The sequence below is a fragment of the Mus caroli genome, chromosome 2, assembly GCF_900094665.2.
Source record: "Mus caroli chromosome 2, CAROLI_EIJ_v1.1, whole genome shotgun sequence".
NCBI lineage: Eukaryota > Metazoa > Chordata > Mammalia > Rodentia > Muridae > Mus > Mus caroli.
The window spans coordinates 98361545-98377013 of NC_034571.1; the positions used below are offsets into that span (position 1 = coordinate 98361545).

The window sequence follows — 15469 nt, forward strand, 5'->3', positions numbered from 1 at the left end:
AGTGGTGGTCCTCCCAGCATTCGGGAGGCAGAGGTTGGCAGATCTCCAATTTCGAAGCCAGCCTGGTTTACAGAGTGAGTTTCAGAACAAACAGGGCTACAAAGAAGAGCCCTGTCTTGAAAAAGAAAAACAAACATACGTCCGCTCCAATTCCTTAAAGGTAGCGGCACAAATGTGGACTGAAAACCGGAAGCGCCTTTGGGTAGGGGAAGATGACCCGGAAGTGCTGAGCACTGAGCGGTCTTCGCTGAGGTAACTCAGGCTCTGCGTTGAGCGCTGTTTGAGGTCGCTCTAATATTTTCACCCAGTGTTCTTACCAAGGTCGCCCTGGACCTCAGGTGTCCCACCAAATCCTCGTGCTGATTTCCCCAGGCCTGGTCACCCTCAAGTCTCCTTCGGGTGTGTCTAGACTTCCACCACGGGCGCCACCCATCAGGTCTGCTGGTTGGTAATACGATGCTTGCGTTTTCTTTTCTTTTTTTTTTTTTTTTTTTTTGGTTTTTCGAGACAGGGTTTNGGCTGTCCTGGAACTCACTTTGTAGACCAGGCTGGCCTCGAACTCAGAAATCCGCCTGCCTCTGCCTCCCGAGTGCTGGGATTAAAGGCGTGCACCTCCACTCCTGGCGCTTGCGTTTTCTTAATTGGGTTGTGTGCTTTAGGGTGTTTGCTTTTGTTTGACCCACATTTACGTTATGAATACAGCGTTATAATGTTGGACACCCTTGTCAAAAGTTTTAACGGAGTCGACTGCTCAGAGACAGGGTTTCTCTGTTGTAGGCCTGGCTGTCCTGGAACTCACTCTGTAGACCAGGCTGGCTTCGAACTCAGAAATCCTCCTGCCTCTGCCTCCCAAGTGCTGGGATTAAAGGAGTGCGCCACCACTGCCTGACATTTTGTCACATTTTAAAAATTTAGTGAATTGGTGGGTATTACTTTACAGAACAGTTCAAGTATAGGGAAAAAATATAACTTCAAATCATGGAAGTATGTAAATATTCAAAGAAATTTTTAGATTTTCCGTATTTCTTCTGGTAATTTTATTCTGTCAGATTTTGAGTTTTGTATGTAGTGCAGGAGGACGTCCAAATCTTTTTTCCTCCTGCCTGAGCCTCAGAATGCAGGAATTTGACAGTATTATTTATTCTTCATGTGTGCTTTTTACAGATAGATTTAAATGGAAATTTGCTGGGAATAAAATTTCTGTCTTCAGCCAAGCAGTGGTGGCAAACATCTTTAATCCCAGCACTCGGGAGGCAGAGGCAGGTGGATGAATGTTCGAGGCCAGCCTGGTTTACAGGGTTAGTTCGAGGACAGGGCTATACAGAGACCCTGTCTTGAAAAACAACAATAAACAAAAATTACATCCCCGCCCAACCAAAAACAAAACAACAACAACAAAAAAACCCACACAACAAAACAAAAAACTGTCTTCTTAATTCCTATGATGCTGAATTGAATTATGGGTTTAAATTCTTCATACATAATTCTGATCTTCTACCTCGTGTAGAATTTTCGAAAAAAGTGAGTGTGAACTGTCAAAGAGTTTATGGGATCCTGTATTTAATTGCTACCTTCTGTTTCAACCATGTGGAGTCCGTTAAGAGTCATTCATTGAGAGAGGAACTGGGCTTCAGTGATATTTGGTCATTTTCTCTTTTGTCTTAGTTGTGACAAATGCCTATGACTATCTTTCTTTTATACCTTAAGGAGAAAAGAAATCAGTAAACACTGTGCGGTAGAACATATTCTCTAATCCGTTTCAGCTCTTCAGCCAGTTTGACTATTGATAATACTCCTTTGGTTTATGGGTTAGTCTGAGGTTGTTAATGTGCTTTGGAAAATCGCTTGTATAACTTGGTGACTTATGAAGTCTGTTTTCATGACTTGAGAGTAGGTTTGGTTGCTGCGTTGGTTTTAGGCCATAGTGCCCACTAGGCGGCAGCACAGTGCTTTCAGCGCAGTGCTTTCAGTTTCTTGAGCTCTGCATGTCATAAGCAGACTGATGCTGTGCTAGTAGTGTTAACCCGACAGTAATGAATATCATATGCTGAATGCTTCTTACCATGCCGGGACCTGACCGAATGATTATGTACATATCTCAATCATAAAAATTCTAGGCTCTAGGACATTGCTTTTTATTCTTCATTTATCACATAAGGAAAAAGATTAAATAACAACAAAGACCATTTATTGGCACGTCATAGCCAATAAGTGACAGAGCCAGAATGAGAACTCATGTGCTTAAACACTACTCATGCTAACCTAACTAAAGCTGTCATGTGTACCCATTCTCTGAAGGCTCACACTTCAGATAAGAAACTTGATTGGTACAAGCATTTAAACTTATTTGTACAAATGTTATTTTGCAGAGTATTTTAAGCAGATTGCAGAAATTCATAGAAGTATATAAATATCCAGTGAAAGTTCTAGATTTTTTCTTGACTCTTCTGGCAATACTCTGTTTTTTTTTTTTTTTTTTTAAACCAAGTGTGCGGTAAGCATTTTTAACATGTCCCAAGACAGTTATGTGTGTTCTAAGAAGCATTAGTCCTGTGAGATGCTTCATAAAAGGTCCTTGGAAGTCACCAAAGGCTTTAAGATATCCTCCAGTAAAGGAACATAATAAACCCAATTTCCTATTAAACTCACAGTGTTCCTAAATTTTGTAGATTACAGCTCATATTAAGAACTATATTTTAGCCGGGCGTTGGTGGCACATGCCTTTAATCCTAGCACTCCGGAGGGAGAGGCAGGTGGATTTCTGAGTTCCAGGCCAGCCTGGTCTACAGAGTGAGTTCCAGGACAGCCAGGGCTACACAGAGAAACCCTGTCTCGAAAAACCAAAAAAAAAAAAAAAAAAAAAAAAAAAAAAAAAGAACTATATTTTAGGATTGGGCATGGTGGTGCATGCCTTTAATTCTAGTAGGTGAATTTCTACATAGTGAGTTCCAGGACAATGAGGATATAGAGAGACCCTGTCTCAATGAATGAATGAATGAATGAATGAATACACTTTAGAGTCAGGTTTGATAACACATACCTTCAGTCTCAGCAGTCTAGGCAGGAGGAGCCGGAGTTCAAGGCCAGTTTCTGCTGCATATTGAGGCTATTCTACATTAGACCCTGTGTCAAGAGAGAAAAAAAGAAGAACCATTAGAAGTTGAGGGCTTAGCTCATTGGTAGAAGCTTATATCCTTAGCACTAAAACACCAAAAGGCCTCTTTACGTGCAGGCCATTGTTTCTATTTTATTTTTGTATATACTTTCATTAAAAGAAGACTTATCAAGGCCTATTACATTGATTGATTTTTATTTTTGACATTTATTTTTATATTGTGTGTGTGGGTGTTTTGCTGTATGTATGTATACCAGGTTCATGCAGTACCCATAGAGGCCATCTATGGGGGGTCAGATCCCTTTGGAACTGGAGTTGCAGACTTTGTAAGCTTCCATGAGGGTGCTAGGAATTGAAAACAGGTGCTCCAGACAAGCAGCCAGTGTTTGTAACCACTGAGCCATCTCTTTAGCTGCCTACACTGATTTCTTGACTTAGGAATGGATCATATCCTGCAGTTTTACTGCACTGTATTTTGTGAATTCGTGAATGGAACACATGTTGGAAAATGTATGAAGGACTACAGTTGAAGGAAGTGAATGATGTTTGGTTGATACTTTCTGACAAATTTTCTGTCAGTTCTGGTAACAGATAGGTGAGAACAATGTTACTTAGTGGGAAATTATTCTAGATAATCAACTTAGGCCAATAGTGAGACGAAGAAATTGAACAGTTTTGTAGACTAGAATTCTCACAGTATTGGCTTAGGAACTTGACAGTACCTTTAGTAGCTTAGCTCATATTATTATGGTTCATTTTATCCTCATATGGAGAAAGCTTTCAGCTCCTTCATATCTGTACACATTTCAGATTTTATGTTTATCTTTACATTTCTAAAATTTATGTTAAATCTCTGCCCCTCACAAAACTTACAAGTGCAATTTTTCAAGAATCTCATAATGGTTTTTTATAATTTTTGAAACACAGTAATTTAAATATTTATCAAATATCTACTGTGTTTTCAAGATTTGTTTCCTACTTCTATATAATCAGTGAATAAACCTGGAACTCTCTCTGTAGACCATGCTGGTCCTTGACCTCACAGAAATCTGCCTGTCTCTGCTTCCTGAGTTCTGGGATTAAAGATGTATGTCACCGCAGCCCAGCTTGTTATAATTATATATGTGTGTCTCTATTCCTTTCTTAGAATACCTTGAAAACAGGTAAGTCAGCCTGCTTATCTGTCTGCTTGATTATTTATTTTTAGACTAAGTTTTGCTGGTTAGCTTGGGCTGGCCTCAAATTCTCTCATGCAACTCAGGTTATCCTTGAACTTAAGATTCCCCTGCCTCAGTCTCCTGAGGAGCAGATTATAGACTTTTCCCACTAAATTCAACTTCTATATTTTTTTATATCTGTTTTTAGTTTTAGTATTTTATTTTATGTGTAAGGTTCTTTGCCTGTGTGTGTGTGTGTGTGTGTGTATGTATGTGTATATGTATGTATGCGTACCATGTGTATGCCTGTGCCTTCAGAGGTAAGGTGTTGGAACTCCTGGAACTGGAGATATAGGTGTTTGTGAGCTGCCATGTGGGTGCTGGGAACTGAGCCTGGTTCTTCTGGAAGAGTGCTCTTAAACTCTGAGCCATCTCTGGTCACTGAATGAATTATTTTTTCTTTGTTTCCATTATTTGCTTATATTAATAATTTAGGGTTTAAGATTCTCCTTAGTTCAGGTTTTTGAAGATTAGGTTTAAGATGGGTCATGGTGGGGCATGCTTTTAATCCCAGCGCTCTGAAGGAAGAGGCAGGTGGATCTCTGTGTGTTTGAGGTCAGCCTGGTTCAGGGAGTTCCAGGACAGCAAGGGCTACACAGAGCAAGCCTTTGCTCCCCACCCCCCATGTCAGGTTTATCCTCTTTTGCTGTCATGGCTGGCCTCAAGCTCTCAATCTCCCAGCTTTCTGGGCAGCCTGGCTAGGTTTACACGGAGTTTTATAATCTATTCCTTTTTGCAGTTTCAGTGATCTTGGAATTTTGGAGGTTTTAGCTTATCTACTTTGCTTGCTAAGGAAGGGAAAAGTACACCCCCACCCCTTGCCACAAAGCTCAGCATTCGTTTATATTCCTCTAGACAGTTGTTAGATCTTGCTTCTTTGATTATTCTCCATTTTGTTTTTTAATTGTTTAATGTTTACTGATTCTTTTTAGAAGATGTAAATCGTTGAGTTTCTGCTTTATCCTCTCTCCTCTTGATTGCTTACGGTCTTAAACCTCTCCCTTGTATCTCATTTTTATGTCTTGTTTTATGTCTTATTTTGTAAAATAATTACTAATGGTCTTGAATCTCTAAATAAATGTTAGTTAACAGTATGTTTCTATCCTTCAGACAAATTTGATTCCCTTCTCCTTAATGTCTATATGAAAATCTTTCTACAATAATTATTTCTTGAACTCTTTTGTGGTCTCAAGTCTCTTTTTCCATATCTTAGTAAAATCAGAATGTTGTGACAGTCACCATTTAATCTATTTTGGTGTCCTTTTTATAATTAGTTTTTGCAATACATCAGTATGTTCACAGACACACAATAAAAAAATAAATGTACTGGGCCATCTTCATTTTGCAGATGAGGTGACTGAGGTGGGGAGCATAGGGTCTCTGGATGCTTAGATAGAATGGCCTCCTCTTGTTAACTTGTTTGCCTACTCTGTTTGCCTTGGGTGGGGCTTCCCTCCTCCTCCTCCTCCTCTTCCTCCTCCTCCTCCTCCTCCTCTTCCTCTTCCTCCTCCTCCTCTTTCTCTTCCACCTCCCCCATCTTTGTATTTTTGAGACAGGGTTTCTCTGTGTAGCCTTGACTGTTCTGGAATGAGCTCTGTAGATCAGACTGGCCTCGAATTCACAGAGATCGTCCTTCCTCTTGCCTCTCAAGTTCTGGGATTAAAGGCATGCACCACTACTACCTTTGGTAATTTCTAGGTTCTTTCTACACAGACCTGGCTGTCCTGGAACTCCCAAACTCACAGAGATCCATCTGTCTCTGCCTTCCTCTCAGGTGCTGGGATTAAAGGTTTGTGCCACCAAGCATAGCTCACTCTGTCTTTTATAGAACACCTGGTCTGTTATGTCTTCGCGCACACTGACCTGAACATATCCATTACCGTTTCTAAATTGTAAATACCTTTCTGGTAGAGGTCATCAACTGAAATTTGTGTGACTTGTTTCTAAAAGCAGAAAGATTTAGTGAATTATTCTATCTTCCTCTAATATCTTTATAATGAAGTGTGATTTAAACACACACACACACACACACACACACACACACACACACACACACAAAGCTAGAAGTGTAGATTACTTGTAGAATATCTGCCTAGCATGCATGAGGCCCTAGGTGCAGTCTCTACCTCAGTGGGCACTACTGCTACCACCTGTATCACCAGCAAAACAAAAAACAAAACAAAACAAATGCATGGTAGCATGCAGCTTGTAGTTCTAACTCCTTGACAAGGAGAGACAAGATAGTCACTTGAGCCTAGGACTTCAGGACCAGCCTAGGCAAAACAGCATGTGTCTATCACAAAATAAAGTAAAAAGAAAATAAAATCTCTATGTAGATACTCTTCCATATCCTTTATAGTATAATTGGTTGTCAAGTAACTTTCTTTCCAGGTTTTTGTTTTAAACTTCATACTTTCTTTAAAAAAACAATTATTTGGGAACTGGAGAGATGGCTTAGTGGATATTAGCACTTGTTATTCTTGCAAAAGATCCAGGTCTGGTATTCAAAACAGGTATTTTGTGAACTGCTGTAACTCCAGCTCTAGGGGATCTGATGCCTCTGGCATGATGTATGCATGTGATGTATAAACATGCACACAGCTACTTACACATACACATAAAATAAAAATACATTAAAAATTGTGTTAAAAAAGAAGCCAGGCAGTGGTAGCACACACCTTTAATCTTAAATTCAGTATTGCCTATACTCAGGAGGTATAGGCAATCTAATCTCTGTGATTTTGAGGCTAGGCTGGTCTACAGAGCTACACAGAGAAATCCTGTCTCAAAAACCAGCCAATCAACCAACCAATCAAAACCAAACCAAACAACAACAACAACAAAAACAAAACTTGTCTATTGAAAAACCAGTGCTCTTAGACTCACTCTGGTTGTATATGCTACCTTTCTTTGGCTTATGGCTTCCAAATGTCTTTTATCACCTTTTCCAAAGTGTGATATTATATGTCCTCCAGTGTAATATGCAGCTCATCAATTAGTAATTAAATGCCTGCCTTTTGTAAATTATTATATTTGATGTGAGAATCCAAAAGTGAATAAGATCTGGTTATTGATAAAAATTTAGAAAATAATAGCTAAGACAGTTATTGCAAGCGTAAGACAGAGTGTGGGGAGTGTAATGCAGCCAGCTTTGCAGAGGGCTTCAAGCTCTGCACTTGCAGAGGGGCCTTAGAAATGGAATGTTTATAATCTATTAGATTACAGGACAGATTTAGGATGGGTCCATCGAGTATTGCTGCCATCCACCCAAGATTAGATAATTAGGGTTTATGGGTTTTGGGTTTTGTTTGTTTCAAGGCAGGTTTCTCGTGTAGCCCTGATTGTTCTGGAACCTACTCTGTAGATCAGGCTGGTCTCCAGCTGCCTCCCAAGTGCTGGAATTAAAGCCATGGACCACCATTGCCTGGTAGCCTGTATTTATGTACACATATGTATGTATGATTTTAAGTCACAGATCTTTTTCAGTGTACACATCTCACCAGCTTATGCATGATAAGTGATTAGTTCTGCACCAGATTTCACTTTTTATGGCAAATGGGACCCATATTTGGTAGTTAAGTATTATTTTAACAGTTATTTATAAGGGAGACATATTTATCAGGTGGACTTGACGTTCCTAAGAGTGAAGGGAAGTGTGCTGCAGTCAGCCTAGGGCACATGTAAGAAATCTGGAAGTGATAGTTGTTTAACAAAGAATTTTTAGGAAAAATATTTTAGTGATTGAAAATTCAAGTTGTGTCTTGTATTTATGAAGAAATTGTTGGCAATTTTATTTTTATTCTTTGAGAATTTTAGTTAATGTCAAAGCCTAGTGATTGTTATTATGTGAAAAGATAGTGTGAAATTGATGCCGTTATAGTATAACAATAAGGATGTGACTCACGTGTTTTATGTACACACGCTTTCAACTGTAGTGACAAATGGCTTCATGCTGTGTGATTAAATGCATATTAGCGTTTGCCCCAGGCATTTGATTATTACCATCTTTACTTCATTACATTTCCACACTGTATGGCCATATAATTTATAAGATAATACACACATCACTTTGTTGCTGATAGGAATTATTCTGTTTTATGGATGGTGTCCTTTAATTTTGCCTTTCATGGATTATAAAATTGGTTAATATCTGCTGAAGTGAATCACTGGAGAAGCAAATAAAGATGTTGGCCTCAGGTCACAGTGTCATTTGTGATACTGGCAAAATCTTAGAGGCTCATTTATCCCTGTACATGATTGATAACAGCATGGGTTAAATGGAGAAAGCTTTGCTTCCATTAAAGGATCATCATGAATGAAGACCTCCCACTTAAAAGTCAGGCATGATGAGAAGACAAGAGACTATCTACAGGTCAAATTAAATAACTTAAATAATTTAAGTGAATGACAGTGTAATTTGTCCATTTTGTGTTATTACTCTGACCCCTATCAGGATTCTAGGCTAACTTACTTTTCATTGTAGAGTATTTAAGATGTAATTTTTAATAAATACCTTCAAAGATAGAAAAGCCTTTATAGCTCTTAAATTGCAACAAAATACAGATTTATATTGTGAGCTTTTGAAAAGCTACTTAAAAAACTCACAATGTTCATGATATATAAGATCAGTAAAATGGTGAAGATAAAAGTAGTGTCACTGAACTCTTACGTGCTAGCGTCCGTGTGTCTGTCTGAATGTGTACTGCACTTTACCCTCTCCTTCACTTGAGAATAATGGAGAATTCCCTAGAGAAGATGAAAATCTTGGAGAAAACATGTCTACATATTAACATGTTTTGTTACTGTGGAGGGAGAAATCACCAGTGAATTCTAGTTTTGTTACCTGATGAGCCAGTAGTGAAACCTGTTGATTAGTCTTCCCTCAGTGTTTCACGATGTTTTTACAGTGTGCTTCCGCAAAAAAGAAACAAAGCTTTATTAAGATTAATCTTTCATGTTGTATAGTTCATTGGAAGTGTGCAGTTCAATTATTTCTAGTGTATTCCCAGTTGTGTAACTATCACCACAATCAGTTGTAGAACATTTCCTTCAAAGAAACCCCACACCCATTGCTAGGCAGTCCCAATCCCCTATGATCCCACCTTACCTCCAGCACCCACTGATGTATGTTGTGTGTCTGTGGGCGCCTATTGTGGACATTTCATATATATGGAACAAAGTGTGTCTTTGGAATGCACTACTGAGTTTCTGCTTACCTCACCTTCACGTGGTGCTGATAGACCAGAGGTAGGGCTGCTGCTGTGTTTACCGTCACGTCGTCTGTTCCTCATCCCTACAAAACATTTCAACCTTTCATCTCAGAGTGGTTTCACTCTGTTGAAATTCTTTTGCGAGGTGAAGTTCTGTCAAATGTTTTCTCTCCTTTTCTCTGAAAAAAGGTGCATTTTTCCTTATGAAAATGTCTTATTTAGCCAGATATGGCAGTGATAGTGCACGCCTTTAATCCCAGCACTTGAGAGGCAGAGGCAGGTATATCTCCATGAATTCCAGTCCAGCTGGAGCCACATAGTGAGACCTTGGTTTTTTTCTTTTTTAAAAAGGTCTTTTAAATTTTTTTCTTTTTTCATTCATTTAAAACTATTTTATTTTGTGTGTAGTACTTTGAGTTTATGTTTAGTCTGTGCATAGTCAGTGTGCCCGGTGCTCAGAGGTCAGAAGAATGCTAGATCCCCTGGAACTGGAGTTGCAGATGGCTGTGAGCCACCATGTGGGTGCTGGGAACTGAACCTGGGTCCTCTGCAAGTCAGCAGGTGCTCTAACGTCTGAACCTTCTCATTAGCCTCTCTTTTTAAATTCTTTTTTTTTCCTTTTTTCTTCTCTCATACAATACATCCCAACCACAGCCTTCCTTTTGTTCCCTCCTCCTAATCCCTCCTCACCTCCCCACTCCCTCAAATTCACTCCTCTTCTGTTTCCCTTCAGAAAAGGGAAGACCTCCCAGGAGCATAAAATGAACATGGCATAACAAGTTACAATAAGACTAGGCCACAGATCCTCATGACAAGGCTGGATGAGGGAGCCCACTAGGAGGAAAAGGTTCCTACGAGCAGGCAAAAGAATCATAGAGAACCCTACTCTCACCGTTAGGAGTACAGTAGAGACCCAACTTAACAACTAGCTCATCCTAGTGCAGACTCATGCTGGTTCTGCCGTTGCCACTTCAGTCTTTGAGAGCCCCGTGGGTCCTGCTTGGTTGATGCTGTGGGTTGTATTCTGGTTCTCTTCAACTCCTCAGGCTCCTACAATCCTTTCTTCCCACTTCTGCAGGGTTCCCAGAGCCCCACCTGATGTTTAGCTGTTGATCTCTGCATCTGCTCCCATCAGCTGCTGGAGGAAGCCTCTCTGATTATGATTGGGCTAGGCACCGAGCTATGAGTATAGTAGAATATCATTAGGAACCATTTCATTGACTTTTTTTTTTTTTTAAATCAGTAATTTTGGTTCTACCCCAGGTCTCTGAGGCATCCAGCTTCCCGGTCATGGCCATCCAGGCAGTGTTGGGCTTGGGCTCCCTTGTGGTTTGGGTCTCCTTAGACCAGTCATCAGTCGGCCACTCCCACAAGCTCTGAGCCACCATTGCCCCAGTGCATCTTGCAGGCAGGACAGGTTGTGGGCTGAAGGTTTTGAGGCTGGATTGGTGTCTCAGTCCCACCATTAGAAGCCTGGCCTGGTTACAGAAGACAGCCGTTGCCACAGCACTAGGTTTTAATATCACCCACAGTCTCTCCCTAAAATCTATTTCCCCTTCCCAGGAAGATCCATGAGTCTCTCCGTAGACCTCTCCTCTTTATCTATCCTCTCTGGTCGGGCAGTGGTGGCGCATGCCTTTATCCCAGCACTTGGGAGGCAGAGGCAAGTGGATTTTTGAGTTTGAGGCCAGCCTGGTCTACAAAGTGAGTTCCAGGACAGCTAGGGCTATACAGAGAAAGCCTGTCTCGAAAAACAAACAAACAAACTCTATCCTCTCTGGGTCTGTGGATTGTAGTCTGATTATTTTTTACTTAACAGATAATATCCACTTATAAGTGAGTACATATCTTATTCTTTTCCTGAAACAAACTTGTAACTCTGTGAAATTCACCCTTTAAAAACATACAACTCATTAGTTTTGTAGTAAATTCTGAAAGTTGTGAAACTACCACCCACTACTATCAAATTCCAGAGCATTCTATCATCCCAAAAAAGAAACTGTGTTCCTATTCCTGCCTCTCCTCTGCCCTAGGTTTGCCAATTCCAGATGCTTCATGTAAACAGAATCAAATGACACATGTCCTTTTGTGTTTACTTTCTTTTATTCAGCAAAATGTTGTTGAGGCTCATCCATCTTATAGCATGCACTTTATTATTTTTTATGGCCACTATATAGACATGTTGCATTTTGTTATTTTTTATCCATTAATTACTGGACATTTGGTATTTTTAATTTTGAAATTTTTATTGTGACTTATTGTGATTTTTCTGTGACTTATTGAGACTAATGCTGCCATGAACACTCATGTACAATTTTTTGATATATATTTTCATTTTAACTGGGCTTATGCCTAGAGGTAGAATTCTGGGTCATGCTATCTCAACATTTATCCTCTGAACTGTTTTTCAGAGTGGCTCAATGATTTCATATTTCCATAAGCAACATAAGTGATTCTAAGTTCTCCTAATCTTGCCAGTACTTGTTAGCATCTATATTTGTGTGTGTGTGTGTGTGTGTGTATGTGTGTGTTTGATGAATATGTGTCTTGCATGTGCATTGGGGAGGTTTTCCTTTGGTTGAACTTAGGGCCTCACACATGCTAGGCCAGCACTCTGCTACTGAGCTATCTCTCTCTCTCTCTTCTATTATGCCATCTTTTTTTTTTTTAAAGATTTATTTATTTATTATATGTAAGTATACTGTAGCTGTCTTCAGACACTTTTTCTTCTTGTTCTGGCCTTGCTAGCTCTCTGTAGCTGTTTTCAGAAACCCCAGAAGAGGGCATCAGATCTCATTATAGATGGTTGTGAACCATCATTTGGTTGCTGGGATTTGAATTCACGACATTTGGAAGAGCAGTTGGTGCTCTTAACCGCTGAGCCATCTCTCCAGCCCCCTTATTATGCTATCTTAATACATCTGGAATAGTATCTCTTTGTGGTTTTGGTTTCTATCATCTTAACGAGTAGTGATAGTAAACGTGTTTCATGTTGGTACTGGTTACGCTCAGCACACACAAATATAGACAAGTACTGGCAAGACTAGAAGGGGGCGGGCATTTTGGAGGAAATTTGATTCTAATCCCTTGGCTGTTTTGCCTTTTATTGCTTAATCATACGAAGATATTATATATTCAAGATGATAGTTTTTAGTGAAATATATGCTTTGCAAAATTTTCTCACTTTGTAGATTGTCTTTATTTTATTGATAATGTTCTTTAAATTATACACATTTTAAAATTTGATGACTCCAGTCTGTTCATTTTCTTAGAGGAAAAGTTCTTAGCTTTTTGTAATTCAGCATTTTATTAATTTCTTTTATGATTACTATGACCAAATATCTTACAAGAAACAAATTAAGGGAGGGAGAATTTATTTTGGCTTTTGGTTTGAGAAGATTTTGTCCATTGTGGTGGGGTAGGCATGTCTCCATATGTGGTGACAGGAACTTGCCTCTGGTATGCATTTTACTGACATTGACCAGAAAGCAGGGTTGGGCTGTGATCCTTAAGACCATCCCACAGTGAGTTTTGTCCTGCAGCTGGGCTCTACCTCCTAAAGGTTCCACAACTTCATCCCCAAAGTATCACAGCTGGGAACCAAGCTTTACAACACAAGAGCCTGCAGGTAGCATTTCTGACTCAAATCATAAACATATGCTGTCAGTGGTGACAAAAGCAGACATCTTTTCATAGACTCCCTCTAAGGCAGAAGTTCCTGCCTATTCATAGCTTGTTGAGAATTTTATCATGAGAAGATATTGTACTTTGTCACACTTTTCTTACATTTATTAAAACAATCCTATTGTTTATTGTCTTTTTCTTTATCCCATCAATATGGTTTATTACATTAAATGATTTTTTAAAAAACATATCAAGCCAATCTTGTGTTCTTAGGATAAAGCCTACTTGGTCACCATGAGTGACTCCTTTTGTGTATTTGGTAGCATTTTTATTGAGCACTTACATGCTCTTATTCTAAGGACTGTTGCCTTAGGGTTTTACTAAATATCCTTGTGGAATATTTGACTTGCTTGTAAAATGAGTTAGCAGTGTTTTCTTCCTTATTGTTCTCTGAAAAGTTTTGTAAAGGATTGGTATTATTTATTTTTAAATTTTTTTTGGTAAACTTTACCAATAAACAGTCTGATCCTGAGATCTCTCTCTTGTGAGAAATTTTCTGATCGCTAATTCAGTCTTTTTACTTATGAAAGGTTTGTGTAGATTTTTGTCTTGAGTCAACTGGGAAGTTTATCTGCTTTGAGGAATTGTCCCATTTGTCTATAATACCTCATTTATTGCTGACATTTTTTTTTTTTTAGTAGTAATGTGATGGATAAAATGATACAGTTCTGCCCATGGACATTTAACTCAGAGCAGAGCAGTGTTCAATAATGTTAAGGTACTATTCATGTTACTGATATTATAAATATCCATTTGAATGTTTATTTTTACATTAAAAAGCTAGGATACTGAGGGCTGATTTTAGTTGAGAGTTGTTGGAACATTCTGTGGGGTGGTGCCTCTCTGCCTTGATTGGAAGATATTCAGCAAAGCAGCTCCTTTTCAGCAGTTGTCAGCACTCCCTCATGGCAGCTGCTGTGAACACTCTATGGCTGTGCTCAGTAAGCTACCCTCTATGTGACTCCAGAAGACAGTGCACCTGCTCAAACAGCTTGTGGCAGGCCTTTTGCCATTGCCAACCTCAGTGCACTCTTAGCACCTTTCTCACCCAGGCCAGTGTGGGAGTGCTTTCCATGGTGACCCAGCAGAAGCCTTAGAATGGGGCCAACACAATCCCCTGTTTGCATGAAGGGCTGCAGAGTGACTGATGCAGAGCTCTCTTACCACACATCCGCTAGCTGACTACATGAGCAGATTTTGCTTTTCAAGTCATCCTGGGAATACTCTCTTATACTGCCTCCTGCTAGTGTATATTAATTCCACTAAAAGGATTTTCTCAAGCCGTCTTGTCTTCTTTTGATCTTTATCATCAGTAGAGCAGGCTGAGTTGGTATCATGGAGACAATGACAGTAGATAGGTAGCTGTGGCAAAGGCAGCATGGGTAGTGGTGGTAGTTGTGGCTGCAGGGGTAGCAGTGGCAGCAGGGGTGGTGGCAGGAGGAGGAGTGGTGGCAGTAGTAGCAGTAGTGGCCAGAGCATGGCTGGGGAGTTCCACAGAGCAGCAGGGAAGAAACAGTGAAGAACAGAGATGCCAGAACAGATACCAGAGACTGCAGGTTCCAATTGCCAGAAGAATCCCAGGGATGTGCCAAGATTTAAGGGCCAAAGTCCTAAAACTCAAAGCCTGAGAGCTATAGCACTAGCTGCTATCAAAGACCAATTGTTCTGACACTGTAGGCAGGAGTGCTATAATAGTTCTATTGTAGTAGCTGAGAGTCCCAACCCCTGTCTTCCCCTGGGATTGTAACACAGCAGTCAACATCTGCTTTTGCTGCTTATTGCTACTGGAAGCTGGTGATGGCAACAGCTGCCAAGTGTCAGGTACACTGGTGGTTAAAGGCCAGGGCAATAAGCTTCTAGCTGTGTCTAGAAGAGTAATTTGCTGGCTTCTAACTGGTGTAGTAGGCCTCTGACTCTTAGACCTGAAGTTGTTAACCTCAAGGATTCTGGTCTAGCTCCTAGGTCATGGGTATGCAAGACTCTAGGGTTGTCACACTAGAAGAGCCTCTTTATCTCTTCACAAACAGCTTCTATTCAGGTAGAGCAACAGGATGCAGGCAGCAGATGGCATCAGCAATGTTCCCTCATTCATTCTTGATTTTTACCAATCTGAATCTTGTTTCCCTTCTTCTTTTTTTTTCTTTTTTTTTTTTTAATTTTTATTACATATTTTCCTCAATTACATTTCCAATGCTATCCCAAAAGTCCCCCATAGCGCCCCCCACTTCCCTACCCACCCATTC

General features: G+C 39.9%; 1 protein-coding gene across 1 annotated transcript in view; it reads left to right on the forward strand.

The window, feature by feature from the left end:
* The first annotated feature begins 264 nt into the window (after window positions 1-264).
* Ccdc73 (coiled-coil domain containing 73) overlaps window positions 265-15469 on the forward strand; it is a 106568-nt gene continuing 91363 nt past the window's right edge. Inside the window, exon 1 of the mRNA XM_021178832.2 lies at window positions 265-436. The gene's annotated coding sequence lies outside the window, so the exon portion shown is untranslated. The remainder of the gene's footprint in view (window positions 437-15469) is intronic.